Source organism: Jaculus jaculus, chromosome 12 (assembly GCF_020740685.1).
Source record: "Jaculus jaculus isolate mJacJac1 chromosome 12, mJacJac1.mat.Y.cur, whole genome shotgun sequence".
Classification (NCBI taxonomy): domain Eukaryota; kingdom Metazoa; phylum Chordata; class Mammalia; order Rodentia; family Dipodidae; genus Jaculus; species Jaculus jaculus.
Genome location: NC_059113.1, coordinates 28,299,460 through 28,321,698, shown reverse-complemented (window position 1 = coordinate 28,321,698; position 22,239 = coordinate 28,299,460). Strand labels below are relative to the sequence as shown.

The 22,239-nt window shown below is 44.8% G+C and overlaps 1 protein-coding gene across 3 annotated transcripts in view; it reads left to right on the top strand.

The window, feature by feature from the left end:
• The first annotated feature begins 16,444 nt into the window (after positions 1–16,444).
• The window catches only part of Zmat4 (zinc finger matrin-type 4), a 430,717-nt gene continuing 424,922 nt past the window's right edge, over positions 16,445–22,239 (top strand). For all 3 annotated transcript variants that reach the window (XM_045131372.1, XM_045131370.1, XR_006632928.1), the window contains exon 1: positions 16,445–16,550. The gene's annotated coding sequence lies outside the window, so the exon portion shown is untranslated. The remainder of the gene's footprint in view (positions 16,551–22,239) is intronic.

The following is a 22,239-nucleotide window of genomic DNA, read 5'->3' as shown; positions in this document are numbered from 1 at the left end:
ACTCCCTTCAGCAAAGTAGCAGGATTCAAAATCAATACACAAAATCAGTAGTCTTCCTATATGAAAAAGAGAAATAAATCAGTGAGGTTGGCCCATTTTCAATACACACACACACACACACACACACACAAGCAAACCAAATACTTTGGAATAACACTAACAAAGTATGTCAAAGACTTATATGCTGAAAACTTAAAAGCACTCTAGAAATAAATTAAGGAGGACATGAGAAGATGGAAAGACCATCCATGTTCCTGCATAGGTAGAATTAATATTTTGAAAATGGCAATCCTACCAAAAGCAATAAACATAATCAATGCAATGCCAATAAAAAAATCCCAGGATCAGTCTTCACAGAGATATGAAAAGTAATCTCAAAAATTACATGGAATAGCAGAAAGCCTTGGATATCCAAAAATATCCTTAGCAAAAGAAATATCTCTGGAGGTATCACCATACCTGACCTAAAGTGATACTACAAAGCCACAGTAACAAAATCAGCATGGTACTACCATAAAATCAGATGTATAGACCAATGGAACAGAATTGAATACCTAGCCCTTAGTTAACTAGAGTCTAAAAAGAGCTCAAAAAACTAAGCAATAAACAGAAATCAAACAGTCAACTCAAAAAATGGGGCAGAAAACTGAATAGGGAATTCTCAAAGGAAAAAATACAAATGGCAAATACTTAAGAAAATGTTCAACATCTTTAACCATCAGGTAAATGCAAATTAAAGCAAGTATGAGATTCCACCATACTATAGTCAAGATGGCAAACAATAAAAAAAATCAAAAGACAATAAATGTTGGCAAGGATGTGGGGAAAGAGGAACCTTCATTCACTGTTGGTGGAAATACAAACTTGCACAACCACTATGGAAATCAATATGGAGACCCCAGAAAAAAAGATGAAAATAAAGCTACCAACTGACCTGGGTATTCCTCTACTGAGCCTCTACTCCAAAGACTTCACTCTTCAATGAAGAGGTATTTGCTCAACTGTGTTTATAGCTACTCAATTCACAATAGCTATGAATGGGAATAAACCCAGATGTCCATCATTTGATGATTGGATAATGAAAATGTGGTATATATGCACAATGGAATTCTTCTCAGTAGTAAGGAAAATCATGTAATAAAATTTGTAGGAAAATGGAAGGACTTGGAACAGATGATAGTAAGAAAACTCACACAAGCACAGAAACAGATGCCACATGTTCTTCAACATGGTTCCTAACCTGGAATAGCTTGAGTTTCAGGAATAACTGACAGACAAATTGAGGGACAGATAATAAGGATAGAAGGACAGTAAAGGGGGAATGGAGGGCAGGGAGAGAGAGACACCAAAACTAAACCCAAAATGAATTGGTGCTATAGAAAACGTTCTCCTGGACAGCAGACTAAAAGATATAACTCTAAACAGGAATATGCAGGGATTGTCTGGCAAAAATGGCCCTGGAGAAGTTGGGATGAAGCCTAACCCCAAAATATTTGGCTCTTGCTAATAACTCCCAGTACCAGAAATTGGCTACAACCCACATTGAGCTACAGATTGAAGAGACACTTGAAGTCCCCAAAACAAGACAGGTTTCTGTAATAACACTTGATTGCCTGCCTGAGGTAAAAGGTTAGAGCCTATTGCTGAAGACACAACATGCTTCCAACATGGAACATCACTGGAAGGAAGCCAGTTCCCAGATGGTCTGTCTGCTGGTGCAGTGCTGGAAAGAGTGTGCATGTGCTGTTGAGGGAAAATGGCCAACAACATTGCAGGCTAGGAGGGACACTGCTTTATGAAAGCAACCAGCCTGACAAGATGTGCACACCTGCGCAATACTGGCACACAGCCTAGGTCAGCAACCAATGGCTTCCTGGTTGGCTAATAGGTCCACTCAATGGAAAGGAACCTGTAGGTAGAACTGGGAACCAAGTCAGAATCCTATGAAGACTGAAGTCAAGGACACCAATGAGAAGCTCCCACTAGTTTTTGGCCCAAAGAGAGACTGTATATATCAAAATTTCTCTAAATTGACTGCGTCTATCCCCTTTACCCAATGTTGATCTCACTCTCCATTGGAGAATATTTTTCTTTTCCGAAGGCAGGTAGAACTGAGGAGATAAACCCTTCCTTGCACATCAGCCAGGGCCCGGGTGAAACCACAGAGGAATTGGTGAGATGAGCAAGAGTGCTGGTTCATTTTTAAGCCAACAACCAGTATCAGGGTGATGGAGACAGATGCTGAGAGCTCAACACTAAAGTAGACGTAAAACACACCCACCACGGCTCAGGGAATTTTGCAGAAGAGGGGGCGGAAAGATTGTAAGAGTGGAAGAGAACGTCTGGAGGCACTGCCCCCCACCTGTACGATGCTGACTGCTGCTCTCATATCTCATAACCTGTAACAACCCTTTGATGAATACCAGCAATCCCACTGAGGAGGGATCTCAGGAGAATGGGGACAGGGAAGAGGGAAATGATGGTACCAAGACTTGATGTGTCCATGCAAAGTTTCTGCTTAACTTAAAATAATTATGGATCTGGACTATTAGTTGAAAATATTATCTCCATTTTATTACTTGTCTTCTGATCTTGTTTTTATCTTTGTTTTCTTTGACACTGACTGCAGAAACTGCTTTTCATGTTATGGTCAAACTGTGGGTCTTTCTTTTTATTTGTGCTTAGATTTTGTGTTATAGTTAGTAATTTCCTCATAGTTTAAAATACAAAATCTCATAGCATACTTTGAATATTTTAACACTTTATTTATTGCATTTAACTTTTTGACCCATCTAAACTTTATTTATATAAAATATGCACTGAAGAATATAGTTTTATTTTCAATCATTCACCCAGTGGTCCCAATGTCACTTATAAAATAATCCACTTTAACTCCATTGATTTGAAATGTTAAATTTATTCACATGAATTTGAATCTATGTCAAATCATGACTCCCATTTGAAGTTATGAATTGATCTACAGAGTCATCATTCTTTTAGTTCTTATAACTTGAAATATATGTTACTAGTTCATGGGGCTGTATCTTTAGAAAAGTTTTTCCATCTTACCATTTCTTTTATCTTCTTTCCTTTTCTTTTCTTTTTTAAAGATGTGTACCACCACACCTGGCTTTATTTAGTTATTTGAGAGAGAGACAGGGGAAGATGTAGAGAGAAAGAGAACGGGCACACCAGGGCCTCCAGCCACTGCAAACGAACTTCAGATGCATGCTCTCTCTTTGTACATCTGGCTTATGTGGGTTTTGGGGAGTTAAACCAGGGTCCATAGGCTTTGCAGGCAAATGCCTTAACCACTAAACTATTTCCCCAGCCTCTTCCTATTTATTTTATTATGAAGAATAGAATCTTTTTAAAAATATTTTTATGGATATTTGAGATCTTTTTAAAAATAGGTTTCATTTATGTATTTGCAAGGAGAGAGTTAAAGAGAAAGAGATAGAGAGAGAGAGAGAATGGGTGTGCCAGGGATTTTTGCCAGTGCAAATGAATTCCAGATACACACACGACTTTGACTTTGTGCATCTGGCTTTATGTGGGTATGGGGCAATCAAACACAGGCTGTCAGGCTTTTAATTCAAGTGCCTTAACTGCTGAGCCATCTCACCATCCCCAGATATTCAACATCCTGATGGAACTACATGGTTCTGCTCAAGACATATAACTCACAGATTTCAGGTAATGGGCTGCAGGATACTGAAAAATCAAGCTGGAGCTGAGTGAGCTGGAAGCTTCCTCCCTGTTGCCTAGCTGTCAGTTTGCTGGAAAGACCTATGCAGCCTGTTGGGCAAGAAACATTGTCAGCTGTCTTAACCAGCAGAGGACAGTGCAAGTTTTATGTTTGGCCAGGCAGGCCAAATGTGCCAATTAGTGCAATGGTGGTACGTCTATTATGGGGAAAACCAGCTGCACTCTGATTGGATTTGTGGCACTGGCACCATCAATATAGCCAGATACGTATGGTTGGGGAGGTTGTGGAGATGCTATTGAAATGACACAAAATTTCAAGGGGACAAGAAGAAGGAGTTCATGAGATAGGATGTACACCATGGTAGCTGTTGCAGTCAGTTCACTTTGCTGGCAGAAATTGCCCAACCAAGAGCAGCCTGTAGGGAAAAGGAGGTTTATTTTGGTTTATAGGCTCAAGAGGAAGCTCCACAATGGCAGGGGGAAATGATGGCATGAGCTGGGAACCTAGCATCCAGAACACCTAAGTTTATGGGGGACACCTGAGTCAAACCACCACATTCCACCTCTGGCCCCCATAAACTGATAACCATATATGATGTAAAATGCAATACATTCATCCAACTTTAAAAGTCTCCATAGTTTTTATCAATTTCAATGATGTTCATACATCCCCATAGTCCAAGATCTTTTAACTGAGCCATAATGCCAAAAAATAACCTCAAAAAGCCTATAATGGCATAGATAAAACACACTGTGAAAGATGGCATTGGGCATAGCAAAGAAACATTCAACCAATACAAGATTTAAAACAACCAGGGCAAACATCAAACTCTGTAGCTTCAAGTCCAACAACTCTAGCCAGTGACAAATCTCCAAGTCCAATAATTCTAACCAGCAACAAGTCTCTGGAGTTCCAATTCCATCCCTCCAGCTAGGCTACTCACAGACCTGGGAAACTTCATCGGGGCTGGCAGCTTTCCTTAGCAGCCATCTCGTGGCCCAGGCATCTCCACTGGGTCTCCACTGCAATCCACAGTTCATCCTCTCGGCTCCATGGGATCTCCATGCAGGCAGCCAGCAAACCTGTTTCACACTGCCCATAGCCATTTCCAAAACACAAGGCTGTGTTGCAAACTCAATAACCCTCTCTTTCCTGCTTTTCTTATACTCCAAAATACCAGGTATGGTGCCAATTTGTTAATCCAGGTGGGAATAAAGTAGACTTTGAAGAACAGGATACTCCTTGAGCACTCAGGCCCCTTCAAAAGAGTCTACATTCTTCCTATTGTCCAGTGCAGATCAGCTGGCCCAATCTCAAAGGTTGTAATCTTTCAAACAATTTGCAGGTGAACAGGCAGCAGTTTAGACCCATTGATTTCATTTTTTTTCTGTGCCATATCCCTCTTACACCAATCTGTTTCTATGCAATGCAACCCTATACCACTTCTCAGGACAAGGACATAACAGCAAGCTTCTCACACAAACTGCTAGCTCAGTCCAAGCAAAGCTCTTTCTCACCCTCATAAGCCAAACCTTACAGTCCATACTTCTTACTGCATTCAGGTCTTTCAACTTCAACCAGAATAGTCCATCAAGCTGTGCTTACAGCACTGCAGGGCATCTCTTAGGCCAAGGTTTCAAATCTTTCCACATTCCTCTTGAAAATCAGCTCCAGAAGGCCAAAGACACACAGGTGTCTATCTGCAATCCCACTCCTCGGTACCACTTTACTGTTGCAGTCAGGTTCACATTGCTGGTAGAAATCACCCAACCAAGAGCAGCTTGTGGGGGAAAAAAAAAGATGTTTATTTTGGCTTACAGGCTTGAGGGGAAGCTCCACGATGGCAGGGGAAAACGATGGCATGAGCAGTGGGTGGACATCACCCCCTGGCCCACATAAGGCAGACAACAGGAACAGGAGAGTATGTTAAACATTGGCAAGGGGACACTAGCTATCATACTCATAAGCTCACCCCCAAGAATAATACTGCCTCATGGAGGTGATAATTCCCAAATCTCCATCAGCTGGGAACCTAGCATCCAGAACACCTAAGTTTATGGGGGACACCTGCATCAAACCACCACAGTAGCTCTAACTCATGCAGCAACATATGGAATTGATAATCATTGAGAAAGGAGTATGTGTGTTCTCACTGCAAACAACTGATCAGTATGTGAGTTAATGCATATGTTAATTAGCTCAAATTTAGCCAACACACAATGGGAAAATATTTCAAACCATCATGTGTTTGAGAGTATTTCTTCTTCATTGTTTCTCATTTTGAACATTGTGCATCTCTCTTCTACTAGATTAAACTTTCAATTGATTAATTTTAGTGTTTGCATTTGGCAAAGAACCATTTAATTCATGAATTACTCACTCTGTTTTCAGTTTTCTAGTTTAATTTCTGATTTTATTTCAACTAGAAGATGTTTGGGTTTATTTTAGATATATATTATTTATTTATAACTGATTTGTAGTATATTTAATTGATTTATGTACATTATTTTAAATTAAAATATTAATGCATTCTTAAGGAATTTAATTCAAAGTACTGCTTTCACTGTACTCAATAGTTTCTACTAGGTAGTGTGAGGTAATCATTGTCTTCATTGCCAGCTTTATTAAACTCAGAACCACCTAGGAGATGCATCTTTGAGCGAATTTCAAGGGAGATTTGCCTGGGACGTGAAGACTCACTGGGTGATACCATCTTGGGATGGAGCCCAGAATGGGATAAAAGAAAAGCACCGTACCTGCGTCTTCCTCTCTGCTTCCTGACTGCTGGATGCACTGTGACCAGCTGTTCATGCTCATCCTCTGCCATATCCTCCCTGTCATAGATCCTCTCGAAGTGTGAGACAAAACAAACCCTGCCTTAAGTTGCATGTTGTCAGATATGTGGTCATAGCGATGAGAAAAGTAGCTAACAGAGCTTGCGTTTGTCTCTAAGGAGTACTGATACCAAGCCAATGCATGTCCTCAAGCGTCAGTCAGTATCATGTTCATGTTCCTGGAGACTTTTAAAAATATTTTTATTTTTGTTGAAGCAGACACAGAGAGAGAGAGAGAGAGAGAGAGGGAGGGAGGGAGGGAGAGAAGAAGAAGAAGAAGAAGAAGGAGGAGGAGGAGGAGGAGGAGGAGGAGGAGGAGGAGGAGGAGGAGGAGGAGGAGGAGGAGGAGGAGGAGGAGGAGGAGGAGGAGGAAAAGAAGAAAGAGAGAGAGAGAGAGAGAGAGAGAGAGAGAGAGAGAGAGACAGGGAATGGGTGCACTAGGGCTTCTAGCCACTGCAAATGAACTCCAGTTGCAAGCTGCACCTTGTGTATCTGGCTTTACATGAGTATTGTGGAATTGAACTTGGGTCATTAGGTTTTGCAAGCAAGCCCATTAGCCTCTGAGCCATCTTTTCAACCCCATCCATTGCTCTTCTACTTTTTTTTTTTTTTTTTTTACTTGTGCTGAAGTCTAACTGATCTTGGAACCTGTTTTTTTTTTTAATGCATTTTAATGAATCTCTGCTTTCCTACAGACTTACAGATTACAGACTTGTATGACCATGTCCAGCTATTTATGTGGGATGGAACCCTATTGATCTCCAGGCTCTGCAGGCCCTCATGCATACACAGGAAGTGCTGTTAACCCCTAAACTATCTCTCCATTCCTGTCCATTCATTCTTTAACAAATGTCTATGGAATTCTAGTGTGGGGCAGGCTCCGAGCTTGGGTCTATAGTCAGGAAACTATTGCCTTATAAAAGTTGAGGGTAGCTTTTTCCATTACTTACAGTATTACTATATTTTGAACAGCAAGCCTTTTTGTTGATATTCCTAGGTTTTAGAATGTTCTAGTATGGTAAGCCCAGGGACAACATTTTGTTCATAATCCACTGGCCCTGAGATTTTTCAGTGTCAAAGTGAGGATCTGGCATTATTTTCCCAGCCAAATCTCCCACAAGATGTTCACTGGCTTTGTAACCTTAGAAACTGTCTAACTGACCACTCAGGGTGGAGAATACTTGCCTGGATTTCTCTGCAACTGATGATTAACTTTACCTAAACTTCCCTGTGTGGATCTGAGGCAATTGCACTCTAGTCCTAAGGGAATGTGCCATTCCACTGCATTCGTTACTAGGGCACGAGGACCCTATTTCCTTACACAAATGCTCTCTGATCATGAAGGAGAGGGAAGCATCATGAAAGGAATGCCAGTTCACAGATTCTGTAAATCACAGAAGCCCAGCAGCGCTTGGAGTGTTGAGAGCAGATTAAAAGGCAGCCTCAGTCCTGGCACTGACAATGCTATAAATACACCGGCAGCGCCATCCCCTTCCAGCTGGGCCGTGTCTTGGGCTGTGGCAAGTGTCTTAAGGAGCTTGTGTCAATTTCAAAGCTTTCCTCTGGAAGCATAAGCCCTTCTTAACAGTTCTTTAATAGCTAAAAAGCAGGGTTGGATTCTCAAACTCCATCAGCCAGACATTCTGTAAGACTGATGTTAAGAAGATTGGAACAGAAATGGTGGCACCATCATTCTTTTTTTCCTCATCTGCCACCCCTTTCGATCCCCCGAGCCCCTCAAACAGCCATGCTACATGGTTAGAGATGGGACTGATGTTAATGAGCTTTGGCGCTGTGGAATCCTTGGCTGATGGTACCTGAGAGTAACACCATGACCTCACTCCTGAGAAAAATCAATAAAGTGCTCTATAAAACCATCATGCTATGACTTTATGTCACTCTGCCCTCGTAAACACCCTTTAGATTAAAATCTTTAAAAATCCAACTATTTGGGCTGGAGAGATGGCTTAGCAGTTAAGCGCTTGCCTGTGAAGCCTAAGGACCCCTGTTCAAGGCTCAGTTCCCCAGGACCCATGTTAGCCAGATGCACAAGGGGGTGCACGCATCTGGAGTTCATTTGCAGTGGCTGGAAGCCCTGGCGTCCCCATTCTCTCTCTCTCCTCCTCCTCTCTGTCTGTCAGTCTCAAATAAATAAAAATAAACAAAATTTTTAAAAAAAAAATCCAGCTATTTGTTGTTCTGCTTTCTTCCCCAGGCAAAAATTTTATTTCCTTGAGTTAGATCTCCATGTCCCCTTTTCTGTAAGTAGTTCACTAATCAGCATAGGTTGGCTTGAGAAGGAAGGTGCTTTTAGGCATATTAATCAGGAAGCCTTGATATTAACAACAGGAAGATGGGAATCATAAAGAAAGGAGGGTCAGAGAGACAGTGTGATGGGTAAAGTGCTTGCTGAGCGAACATGAGGACCTAAGTGCAGATCCCCAGAACCCTTGTAAAAGCCTTGGAGAATGCATGCTTTCTAGGCACCGGAGAAGTGGAGATAGGAGGATTTGGGGCTTGCTGACAAGCTAGCCAAGTCTAACCAGTGAGCTCTATGCTCAGTGTGAGACCTTGTCTCAAAACTTAACTTGGAGAGTAATTGAGGAAGACACCAGAGGTTGTTCTCTAGCCTCTGCATGCACGTGTGCACATGCCCCCTCACATGTGTGACCACACACATATAAACATGCATACATACACCACAGTACACCCAAAAAGGGAAAAAGGAGAGAGACAGGCATGAGGGGAAGTAATGTGAGTCAGAAGAATCAATAATGAAATTGGGGGTGAGGAGAGGGGAGCCTGAGGGCTACAGAAGCTGAGTCTTTAGGAAGATGTTCCTTTCAACGTTCCCCAAAGGAGGAGAGGGGCTGCTTATTCCCTCCCATCCCTGCAGGGGCCTCTTGTAGCCACAGAACTGCACCAGGTCTCTGTGGGAGCTGGCAATAACTGGTCGTTCCTCTCACATGTGCGAAGTGACCTAGTTTAAAATTAACTCTCTTTTTTTTTTTATGATCACAAAGTGTCACCAAAAGAGTGTCTGGCCCTTTGATAAGGTGTTCAACAGAAGCCCCTCTTACTAAGAAGTGGGACGCCTCCACTCTTGTGGTGTGGAGAGCAGCTAAGGAGCAGCTCATCAGCTCCCTCTCCTGGAATGGAACGCGATTCAAAAGCCCAAGCAACCACATGGGCTGGAGCTCAGAGCTCCACCAGTGAGCCAAGCAGGGCCTGGTGGGGAGAAAGCAAGAGGAATGAAGCTCTGCGAGCTGCTGTGCAGGAACTCACACCTGTTCTCTGGGACCAGCTCAGAGCCCTGGCCCAGGGCTCGCAGGGTTGACCTCGGGGGAGGGTGAGGATCTTTTTGTAAGGGGAAAGCAAATATAACATTTAGGTAAAGAGAGGTTATGATTCATACATTGAGTACTATGCTTTTTTTTCAGTCTGGTTTTTTTCAGGTAGGGTCTCACTCTAGCCCAGGCTGACCTGGAGTTCACTATGTAGTCTCAGGGTGGCCTTGAACTCACAGTCATCCTCCTACCTCTGCCTCCCAAGTGCTGGGATTAAAGGGGTGTGCCACCACGCCCGGCTCGAGGATTGTACCTTTATTTTTATTTATTTGAGAGTGACAGACAGAGAGAGAAAGATGGAGAGAGAGAGAATGGCCATGCCAGGCCTTCAGCCACTGCAAACAAACTCCAGATGCATGTGCCCTTTTGTGCATCTGGCAAACGTAGGTCCTGAGGAATCAAGCCTCGAACCCAGGTCCTTAGGCTTCACAGGCAAGCGCTAAACAGCTAAGCCATCTCTCCAGGCCTGAGTATTGTTACTTTTTGGACTTTGAAATAAACAAGGTCAAGGGACAAGAGAGGATGCTCTGGGGGAGCAGATATGAATAAATTACAGTGATGAACATGTGTGAAAATTTCACAAAGAAGCCCAGTATTTTGCATGCTTACTAAGGAAAACAGGAGAAACAAACAGATAATTGAAATATATTCCTTGGCAACAAGGGAATGCATCTATTGCACAGGAACCCCTTGAGAATGTGACTCTGGAGGACTGTCCTCTCTTGACAATGCTGTCTCAAAGAGAAGGTGCCTAAGAACAGCCTCATCTTTCCATCCTAATTTTGGGGCATCACTACAATATCAAGGATTTTCTCCTATGCAATGGTAGGGAAGGGAAGAAAGAATAGGGAAAGGAAAGAAAGCGTAGGACAGAACGGGGTATAGTGTGAGATGGGAAGGGGAGCACACGGTTCATCACCAGTCTGAAAACACTCTGGTAGCTAGGCCCCTCTAGGCATAGAGCACAGAGGATTGTACAGGGACATTGGTTTGTTTCTTCCATCAATCAACGTTTTTTTCTTCACAGTGACCACTCAGAGGAGCATCCAGAAAGCCTTCCCTTCCTCCATCTTCCTCCAGTACAGCCTTTGTCCCTTTCTTCCTTCAATCTGCTCCTCTCTCTTTCAGAAAGGACAGCTATTTCTGCTCCGAAACAGTGAGTGGAAAGGAAATCTTTTCTTGAAGTATGTCTTCGTGGCACAACCATCTCCCTGCTTCTGTTAGTCACTTTTCCTACATAACTTCGATGCAACCTTGGGCTAAACTCAAGGCCCTTCCAAAGCTCCCTCCTTGCTGGAGTAAGATGAGGGAGTAAGGAGGAGGTGTGATCTGGTCCTGTCATTATGGTGGTGCATTTGGCTCTTTGCTCCCTTATGCTAAGAGATCAGTGTGTGGATGACCAAAGAGAAAGAGACAGGCAATTCATTTCCCTGTGAGCATCTTGAGCAAGGTACCGGATGTGTCCTTCCATGTGTTAAAGAAGTATGGTTTCTCCCACCTACGAATGAGGCAGACTTATCCACTTTGTCATGGCTGTTTATTTTGGAGGTTTCTCAGTGTGTATCCAGCACAGTGTATATTTGGTGGTGGTGTATTTCATAGAAAACAAACATATTGGCTTGAGTAGTATAAGGGACTTGAAATGGTCTGGAAGACAGGAGTGATGAGAGGAGACATGCTGGCTGGGCCTTGAAGGACGGAATCAATTTCACTTGGAGAACACAGGGTAGGAGAAGCGCAAGGGTGTAAGGAGGTCAGATGTGCATGTCTACCAGAGGGCTGTGATGGGCGCCTGGTGCAGGAAGATGAGAGGAGACCAGAGCTGGAAGGCAGCGTGGGGACCAGACTTTAGCTATGTCTACAAACAGGAAGAGGCAGACTTGAAAGATTCATATTTACAAAGTTATTATTAATTATGTAATCAATGTGCTTTTTCAAACTTCATCCTCTACAAATCTCAAGCCTGTTCCTGGAAAGTCAGGATCATATAAATATTTGGGGCAAGTCATTCTTTAAGTCATGCACCAAAACAAGCCTGGGTTTGTCTTGTGACAGAATACAAAATTCTCATGACTTGGGTAAGAAAGTGCATATTTGAAGCAATCCTGGCTGGGGCCTATTACTTCGATGATATCCTCACACCCCTAGTCCTCTCCTCCAGGATGGAACTTCACTGATGAGACCGTTTGCATATTCTGCAGACAATAGAAGGAAAATAATCTCCAAGTTGTGACTCCTTGACTAGCATGTCTTTCTGCCCACTGGGTATCTGCAGGCCCCACTCCAATAGCTGATGTCACACCTGGTCTAGTGGAGTCAGGCAGTGCTGTGCTGTGCTTTAATTGGTCTGGCTAAGACACTGTTCTGCTATCACCAATATCCAGATATCCAGAGGCAGACTGTCTAAGCAGCCCTGTGTAGACTGTCTTGCCATCATTCTTCCAGGAGCCCTAGAAAGAGTGTTATCACCCTGCTTTTTAAATGAGAAGATGATGCATGGCAGGTATTGGAAACATGTTCAATGGGTTCTTTGAAGAAAGTGTCTATGTTCAGACCTGGGTCCTGGTTGGCAAGAGTTCTGACAGTCATATTTGTGGGTGCAGACCTTCCAGAAGAGCTCTTCACTCTCCATGTGATCTGTCAGCCTTATGGAAGGCATGGCGACCTTCATAATGCCATTATCCCACTCCTGTCAATTGGTACACTGTTGGACAATATTTCATGACAGCATTCAGCTGCATATTTCTTAAGAGGAATTTAACTGAAGCAAAACAGAATTTAGATGCACAATCTCTTTCTCTCATTAAATACTGGTTCACTAATAAATATGATCATGACCTATGTGAACCGAATAACCTGCTGTTATTTGGCAGTGCTTTAAACAATAAAATATTCCTTATTGTGCTGAAATTTCAGGAAGACCTAAGACCCATTTTCTGAAGACTCATTAGTAATTAATGAAATCATTAACAATGGTTCACAGGGATTGGCACACCCCTGGAGACTAGTGTCATCCTATAATTTGGAGAAATGTCACTGGCTCCACAGGTAGATTGAGGGTAGGCTAGAGAGGGAGATATTTTGGTTACAGAACGTTCTATACTAGCCGTCAACTAGGATGGAAAGATACAAGTGTCCCTTCAACTTCTTCTACTTCGGAAGTTTGACTAGGAGGTTTCTGAAAAATATTTCCTTCATCCAATGCTAATAACAAGATGTTTAAAATACTGAACAAGAAATCCCCCTAATATTGTGTTTCCAATAAAATGGTATTGGATGGCTTAAGTCAGTCACAGAAATGTTGTGCCGAAAATTGTCTTCTTCCTCCTCCCACTTCCACACATTTCTTCCTTTCTTGTCATTACCTAGATTTATTATCCTCTGCTTGCTTTTCAGAAAAGAATTTGGCTTAAAAACTAACTGAAGAAAGAGGCACAAACAGAGGCGTACGTGTGGGGTTTCTCCTGTCTCCTGCTGTAGGCCACAGCGATTTGTGGTTATCCGTGGGAAAGAGAGTGGTTTTGGCGTTTGCTTGTTCACTTGTGTTGTGATAAAGAAGCGCCCATTCTTTTCCTTGATTACTCAATTCAAAATGAAATAGGAACCCCCAACAGCCTTTCACACCACTAATGCACTGAAACTGTTAAATCAAAATGGGCTACTTTGTCAGACTACTGCCCACAAAATGGAACTTGGTATGTTTCATACCCCTCTGAATTTAAATTGTATGGGGCCGATGGATATTTAATACAAATGCAAGTGCCAGTGGAATCTGCATAGTTAATATGTGTCCTCCAGCTCTTAGATCTGTGGGACACGAAAGCCCCATCCTTCTCTCAAAGAGAGTACTTTGTGACCAGGCAGTGTACAAGACACTGACATAAACACCAGCCTACACTTGATATTCTCTCTTTCTCTTTTTCTCTCTCTTTTCTCTCTCTGTCTTTCTCTCCTCTCACCTTCAAAAGCACACATAAGGACATGCTGTTTTAGTCAAAGCATTTTAGAAAATTACTTGAAATGTTTTTACTGTCCCTTTAGAGACAATTGAACTTCTGATAGATGCTCAAGAGAATTAATTTTTTTTTTTCTCAAGAAAGAGAAAGGATCTCATATAGCCCAGGTTAACCTTCAACTACTGATCAGCCCCACCCCCAGTGTTGGGATTACAAACATGTATTACCACACACGTAATTTTCTACTCTATTTTTGAGACAGAATCTCATGTAGCCCACTGGCTATGTAGGTAAGGATGATCCTCTGGACTGTATTTCCTGAGTGCTGGAGTTACCAGAATGTGTCACCACACTTGGTTTTATGCAGTATGGGGGGGGGGAGGGGTCAAATCCAGGGCTTCCTGCATGCTAGGTAAATACTCCACCAACCAAGTTTTGTCCCCAGGCAGCAAGAGAATTCTTATAATTCCGTTTACTTCTCTTCTTTGTTTATGGTTGTGGGGTAGGGGTAATAGGAAGGCAGAAAGCTTCTCTTGGACGTCATACTGCTTAGATTATGGAAGCGTTATTTATGTTATTTACACTGTCACTCAACCTTCCCTATTTTCTGGGACATTGTCAGTTTTAAAGGTATAGCCAAGTTTCATTTCATCAATGTACTTTATACAAATTTCACCCAAACAAATGAATGAGACAGAAAATAAATATTTTGTGGTGCCCCCTGTCTGAGGTTTCAATTCCTCATATAGTATCACTTTTCTATTAATCTTGCTGATTTTGGAAAGCCGTTATGGAAATGACTGAATTGTGCTGAGGTGATGGCTCACTAGAAAAACGTGCATCTCTCCATTGCTGTCAAGTGCTCCAGGGAGAAGGAAGACGTTGAGTGAAGAGCAAGCAGAGATGCTGTGGGCCTCGCATGATTTCCGACATGCAGCATTTCACGTGTGGCATTTCAGGGTTCACCCCGACTTTTCAACTCCTGGAGTTCAAGGCGGCACGGCGCTGCCCTTCAGTAGGGTGATGAACCCAGGAGGCTTAGCCTTGTACATACTTACCTTGTGGAGTTCTACGAGCCAGCCCTTCTCACTGAGTGTGGGGAGCTGTTTGTGGGGCTAGGAAGATACGCATGGTAGTATCTTTGTCCTCACAGAGCTTAAAATACATTTAGGAAACCAGGCGTGTACGTGTGAAGTTTGCCTCACCCCACAAAGTGGTAAGCAGCAGGCTGCTTGCCAGCGAGGATGAAGGACAGCTGAAGCAGGGGGTGGCGCTGGGCAAAGCTGCTGAGCTGGGCTGGACTGAGCTACTCCCGAAGACGTAGGATACCACGTGAGAAGCTTAAAGGGCTAGTTTCCAATGAACTAGGAACTTAATTTTCTTTCTTACTTTAATTAATTAATAATTAAATAATTAATTAATTATTCAACCAACAGTGCTGGGGTCTCCCACATGCTTGGCAAGTACATACTTGCCTATGAGCTACACTCTCAGCCTTGAAACTTGATTTTCTAGGAGCTTTCTTTCAAAGGACTTTACTATTATTAAAAAGATAAATACAGCTTCTAAATAATGTTCTTTCTACCTACTGACAAATATATTAAGGTGGGAGCAAAAGTCAAAACCTGCGGCTCTATGGTCCCTTGAGGAACTAGGAGAAGCTATCCTCTTGGCAGGGTGTGGTCGTGAGAGTCTCTGTTCTTCCTTCTTTGGGTCTGGCTAATAAGGTACAAAACAGAGGAATTAATTGAAGCCAGCGCAGAATAGGGAAAAGTGAGGGTCCAGGCAGAATGTTAGATTCAGAATGGATCTCATGGGTCTCCCCATGAGAATGGCAAGAAATTCCAGACTTTTGTGGACTTTACAAATAGCTCTTCCCAGACTCCAGATACAGTGCAAAGGGAAATTGTGACCTCAGGTTCAAATAGTTAAGTCGATCCTAAGGGAAAGGGCCAGTACATAAATTCCAGATAAAGCATGTAATATGCACCCCTCCACCCCACCATTTGAAATGACCTTCGTGTGCCCTCCAGAGTGTAAAAGCATCGTTCTAGTCTTTCAGCCCTCAACGTTGCTCTGCTTTCTAGAGCCATCTGACCCCAGCAGAAACCCCGCGTTAGAATTCTTGCTACATTTACCAGCAAGGCGAAATAAAAATAAATAGATAAATAAATAAAATAAGGTCAGAAAATTGTTGCTATGAGCTCTGTTTGGTGGAAGTTAAAATGCGGAAGCAAGAATCTGATTGCTTAATCTCTCTCCTCCTTCTCTGTTTTATATTTCTGCGCCCCCCACCAACACACACCTCTTCCTGCTCTTCCCCCCTCCCTCCACTGAACACCCAATTCTGTCCCCCACACTGGGCCGGAGGAGAGCCTTACAGGTTGTCAATGAAACATAGAATTATTTCCTTTGATGGCTTAGATAATAGTAGGAGCCAAAGCAATGAGTGAGGTCGGCTGAGACCAATGCAGTCCTGCCCGGGAGTGGAGAGCCAATCGCAAGCGCAGGGGGCGGGGCGTCGGAGCCAGCAGATAATTGCTAAGTGCATCGCTAGCACAGTTGGCCCGAGCTGCTGTGAGGTCTGGTCGCAGAGGCTGGAACGCGTTATCCCCAGCGTGCTCCATCCCCGCGGGCTGCACCCTCGGGGCGCCGGGCAGGGCGGCGAGCCTCGGGACCGCAGCCCCTCCGCTCCTCGCGAAAGGTACCTTTGTCTGCGTCCTGGGAAAGGGGGCCCGGCTGCTCCAGCGGGTGGCTTCAGTTAGCAGAGGTGGGGAGGGATTGCAAAGAGGAGAGAAAAGTTTAGGGGAGGAAAGGTGACCAGGGTGGGAAGGCACTGGCTTTTGTGGGGAGGAAAATGAGCCTACAATTTGGAAAACTTCTGCGCCGTCAAGAGCTGGGCTTGTTTACTACTCTTAAATGAGCTGCACTGGGGTTGGTCGAGTAGAGCTGGTTTAGGGCTAGGGGGACCTGCCAGATGAGGGTGTCCACTCAGGGTTGCTAGGTGACTGAGGCTGGACCCCAAGACCAGATGCTTGCTGCACTGGGATGATGCTGTGGTCATCTCTGTGAGCTGGTTCTGAGAAACGTGATTGGTTGATTGGGTTTTCCGCCATAGGGTCTGCCCTCCCTTCCTTACTTGCCCTGCCTTGCCCAAACAACTGTGACCTTCAACTCCAGTCCTTCTTCAAACTTTCACCACCTTCTCCCAGCTCCCTTTACACACTCTGTCACCGTTCATCTAATTTGGTGGAAGAAGACACTTCCTAGGGTGTGTATGTGTGCGCGCGCGTAGGGGGTCTGTCCTGTTTGACCCTGTGAACATCTGCGTGTTACTCAACTGGATAAGAAAGCAAGACAACCATGCTCCGTGGGAAGGACATCACTCTGCGGATCAGGTCCGAAAACTCTGGGAGACTTTCCAGGTTGGGTGTGTACCACAACAACGTACAGATGCATCTTATCTGGGAGTGCTTTAAACCTTTATCAGTGTAGAGTCCAGTCCTGAGGGTCCCAGCAGCCCTGGGAGGTGGGCCTGGTTGGAGGGGCGAGCTGCTGGGGGCTGGCTCCATCTAGGCCCAGAGGTGCATTTATGACAGGAGGATCGTGTTGAAGTCACTTTCCGCACTTCTGGTAACTGCTCATCGAATAGAAAAGCTCACCTTGGCCCTAGTTGATTCAGCTCAGCATGTTGAGCATTCTACACTGTGGGACCACAAGGGCCTCACTTGCTTGGAGACTCTCTGTTGGTCCTGGGGTCAGCCTCTGCCACAGGGAAGAGTCAGGAAGTGCTGTTCCCAGTTGGGGAGAAGGTGATGGATGCACTTGGCCTTCAACCTCCCGCTGTCCCACAAGCAGCTGCTATTTTTGTGCACCAAGCGGCCAGTCCCCAGCTCATAGTCCAGATCCCTGGAGCCTTAGGCGATGGGGATCCAGAGGAATATTCTCCCTCTGATTTTTGTCCCAGACCTGAAACGTAGCAGTCTCAGCCACAATGGGTGCTCTGTGAAGGATTTTCAGCCCCACCCTTCCCACTACCTGGAAGGTGTAAATGACAGCCTTCGTTCTTGAGCTCCACAAACCATTTTCCCTTCTCAGTCCTTATTATTCTTCTTCTTATTATTTCATCACCTTTAGGCAGCTGTTCTGGGTGGGAACTGTTATTACAGAAGCTTTACTCCCAGTGGCTACAGAAGTAGATTCCCTGACTTTCTTTGGTTTTTGGTGGTCAGGATATGGTCCTTTCTCTCATGCAGACACTGGCTGGAAGTGTGCAAAACAAGTCTGAAGCTCTCACAGGACAGGGTCCAGCTCCTTCTGTAGAAGGACCCTGAGGAGGACTTGAACTTTTCCAGGTATTTGGCAAGTTTGATGAAGGACTTCTATCTCTGTGGTCTGTCTAGGGCAGGTGACCTCAGAGAGACCAGGAGAGGTAGCACCCAACTCAGATGGGTCCTGAATATCAGCACCTTGGTTCTCATGAAGACAAAAATAAATTAGGCAGTGCTTTTGAGTGTGAGGGAGATCTGGAGTCAGGGAGTCAGAAGCAGATATGGAGGGGGAAAGGGTCCCTTCAGTCAGTGTGGATCTGCGATCTGCTGGATCTATGGTGGGAGAGAACATTTGTAAGGCATTTCAAGCAGCTTCTGATGGTGACTCACACCCAAGGAAAAGGCTGGGTGGGGGAGGGAACCAAGGGAGCTTTGAAAAGTACAAGTGGGACACGCTGAAGCACTTGCTTTTTCTCCTCCTCCTCATTCCTCTTCCTTGTCTTTCCCCATTTGGAACAGAGATCATTAAAATAACAACCAAGGCTAAAATAAAATGAGTATAGGAGCTGAAGAATAATTGACGAAACTCAAAACACCCTCATCACAACTTCACCTTGAGCAGGATGGGGTGCAAACCCCGCGTCTCTGTGGTCATACAGTTTGCAGGCTTTTCTCACTGATGTGAGGCAGGTTAATTCCTTGGGAGTATCTGGGTGTCTGTTTGTATAAGAAGGGACTGATTGATGCTCAGGAAATTAAATTTGTTGCTTGTCAGTTCATCAAACATGATCGCTTTAGCCAGGACCCTGGGTGAGCAGCATGGAGGGAATCAAGCATTTTATTTTTTTTCCCAGCTGGCCAGCCAGAATTTCTGTCATTGAGCCCCTGCGGTGTGTTAGGCTTGCATCTGCTTTCCCAAGCCCAATGTGATTCACCTGGCAAATAAAATGCCAGCCTACTCTGCTGGTTCCCTGGCCCTGCCATCCTTCCTGCCATCCCTTTTCACGATAAACACATCAATAAGTAATCTCGTTGCCAACCTGCTCTGGTCTAATCATTTTTGTGCAGATTTTGCTGTTTAAGAAAACTGTCCCCTGAAAAAAAAGGATTGAAAACATATTAAAACTTTTATTAGATACGTGCCTTGTTGTCTTCTGGTTTAAATTTAATTTTGTGGTTTTGAGAAAATCAAATAAGCACGTTTATTGGGTTAGGCATTTTGGTAAATGCTGTCACGAGGCCTTCTCTTTCTTTGTGGATATATGAATTCCCCAGCTATCAGGTGTGTCTTCAGGTTTGCCACAGTCTGGAACACCCCCGAACAGGATCAGGGCACAGTGCACTCCTGTATATTCAACATGGGGAGAAGCTGCTTTGAAACCAAGGCTCTCAAATTCCCCACATTCGCAGTTCCCCTCCAATCTTGATTTCATGGTCAAAATGATAAGTAAATAGTTCACGGAACTCCCTCACTTCCTATGTTTACATCCTTTTTCCTTCCTCCCTGTTCACCTGGAGCAGGTACCTGAACGGTTATAACGGTAGGTTATGCTTGGCTTTCCTCCTTCCCTTCTGTTTCTTCCCATCATTTATGGACAGCCTAGGTGAGATTTATGCATACACATGCTGTTTTCTTTGCTTCAGGAAGTATTAACAGGAGACCTCAGGAATTTGGGGAATATCCACGGGACCCTGCCCTTTGGGAGCAATGACATTATCCTTTTGCTAAGTTCAGTTTCCCTGCAGATCTCTCAAGAGTACCTGGGTGCACTTTGGATTTTCACGAGGCATACAGGGCAGACGTGTCTGGGTGTAGGGCATTCCTACCAGGTACAGGCCCCTGCTGCTCCACTGCCCTGAGTCTCCCCCTTCCATACCCATTCTGCAGCGCCCACGCAGCCCATCCAGGACTGACCTTGGAAACAAACACTAGCAAAAACTAGCAAGCGAGTTCATTGTGTCTGCTTTTCTCTCCAGTTCTTTGTTTGTTCGTTCCTTACCTTTAAATCCATCAGTAGTTGGAGAGACTCAGATCTCCTCCCCAGTACTGAAGCGTGAACCATGAATAGTGTTGCTACTTACGGAGGGGTTTGAAGGCTTCTTTTCCTCACGGGCAGAGTAGGTATTGGTCTGCCACTGCACTCCCTCACCCTCCACAGCCTGGTGTTTGAGTTCTTCATGGCAACCAAAGAGGTATGTAGTGGCATTTCAGGCATCTGTTAGTGGGATTTGGGAGCAAGACCTGGAGAGGGGAAAACTGAGAAACGGACCCTCTGCTTCTCAGATCAGGCTGGCTGTGCTCTGCCTCCTGTGGCTGCTCATGGCATTGTGATGCTATTCCGTGTCTGAGCTGGATCTGGTAGTGTATTCCGATAATCCCAACACTTACAAGATGAAGGCAGCATGACCCAGAGTTCAAGGCTAGCCTGGGCTACAAAGGGAGACGGCCCTTCTTTCTCGAAAAGACAAATGGAGCTTGGCACCTGCAGCCCAGTCCCTCAGATTTGACCTTGGGCACTGCACTCATTTGCCCTTTCTGTCTGCCAGTTTCCTGAGTGCAACGTCAGGGGTTCGAACCTTCCTTTTCAATCTTGCCACAAAGTCTACCTCCTGCCGTGGAGGCCACAGCTCCACATGGACTCCGGGTGACAGAGAGGACTCCACTGTGGCCTCGGTGACCCTGATTGGGGTTGCTTCCAGAGCTAGACTCTTTCAGGGCAGGTCAGAAGGAATGGTGGATGTTATGCTCGGAGAAAAACAGGCTGAGGGGTGATGTCATAACTGATTTTGGTTTAGGAGGGGATGTTATATGGAGGATGGCGACCAGCTGTTCTCCATCTCCAGTAAGGACTGAACGAGAGAAAATAGACAGAAATTGCAGCAGATGGACTTAGATTAGGTATGAGGAAGAATTTTCCATCAGCAAGAGTTTTTCTAAAAGGGAAGGTTGTGGAGCCTCTAGGACAATCTGTAGGAAATGGATATGCTGAGGTTTAAGCTGGGGGAGGAGGAGGAGAAGGCGGCAGGGGCTGGGAGGTGAAAGGCAAGGCTTGCAGAAACTCAGGAAACACTCACTCTCCTTTGCCGTTCTTCCACAACCTCACCATGGTCTGGTGCTGCTGGAGAATGAAGCCAACCCGTGCAGCCTCGCAGGGTGGATCTGCCTCCCTCTGCCTGGCCTTGTCCATTGCTTGGGGAACACCCCATCCAGTCTCACCTGTAATTCCAGACCTGGCACATGTGTCTAGGGAAGCAAGAGGGTTTGGTGGGATCACACAGGGAGCCCTTGCAGAACTGAGGCTGAAGCATGGTCTTCCATCTCCACAGCCAGGGATATTTTCTTCGCAGCTCATTTCCTCCTTGTTTCCAAGTTGAACTGACTGCTTCCTTTGCTGGGTTTTTGACCTCTCTCTAACTGAGCAGTGAAGATGGACACCTGTGGCCGAGCAGTGTTCACTGGTGGCCGTTACTAACACTGCGCGCCATCTCCACGGCACCCACTGCTTATTCTGGGCTCTGCTGCACCCTCCTTGGGTTACACAGTTCACTCCTCTATCTCCAGTTAGAGCTCGAGGGAGGGCTTCTGTGCCACCTCTGCAGGCGCCACAGTGTTGCTGTCAGGCCAGGGTGGCAGGATTTCTGACAGAACCTAGATAACAGAGGATGGGATGGGAAAAGCAGGGAACACCAAGAAGACAGATGTGGAAATCATGGAAGACACTGAGCCTCAACTTACAAAAGTTAGAGATTTCAATTCGGTTTCTTCACTGAACATGTGAAATAAGAGAAGCCCATGGCATACTCAGAGTGAGACACCTCACCCACAGCCTTCAATAAATACAACAGGAGGCAGCATGTGAGGAGTCTTCAGGGTGGGTTGGGTCTAGCCCCAGGTAGCGATCCTGGGACTCAAAGCTCACCAATGTGGATTCAAAGAAGAGACTCATGCTTCTGACAAGGGAGATGCATAAAAGTGAGCCCCACAAAATAAAACTTCAGTCCAGAGCCAGCAGCATGGGGTGTCTCCAGACCGAGGGTGTGAAGGAGTCAGAGGAAGAGGGGCTCATTGGCAGGGAAGGCTAGCCAAGAAAACTGTCTAGGGTGTGAGATGGGCTGTAAGAA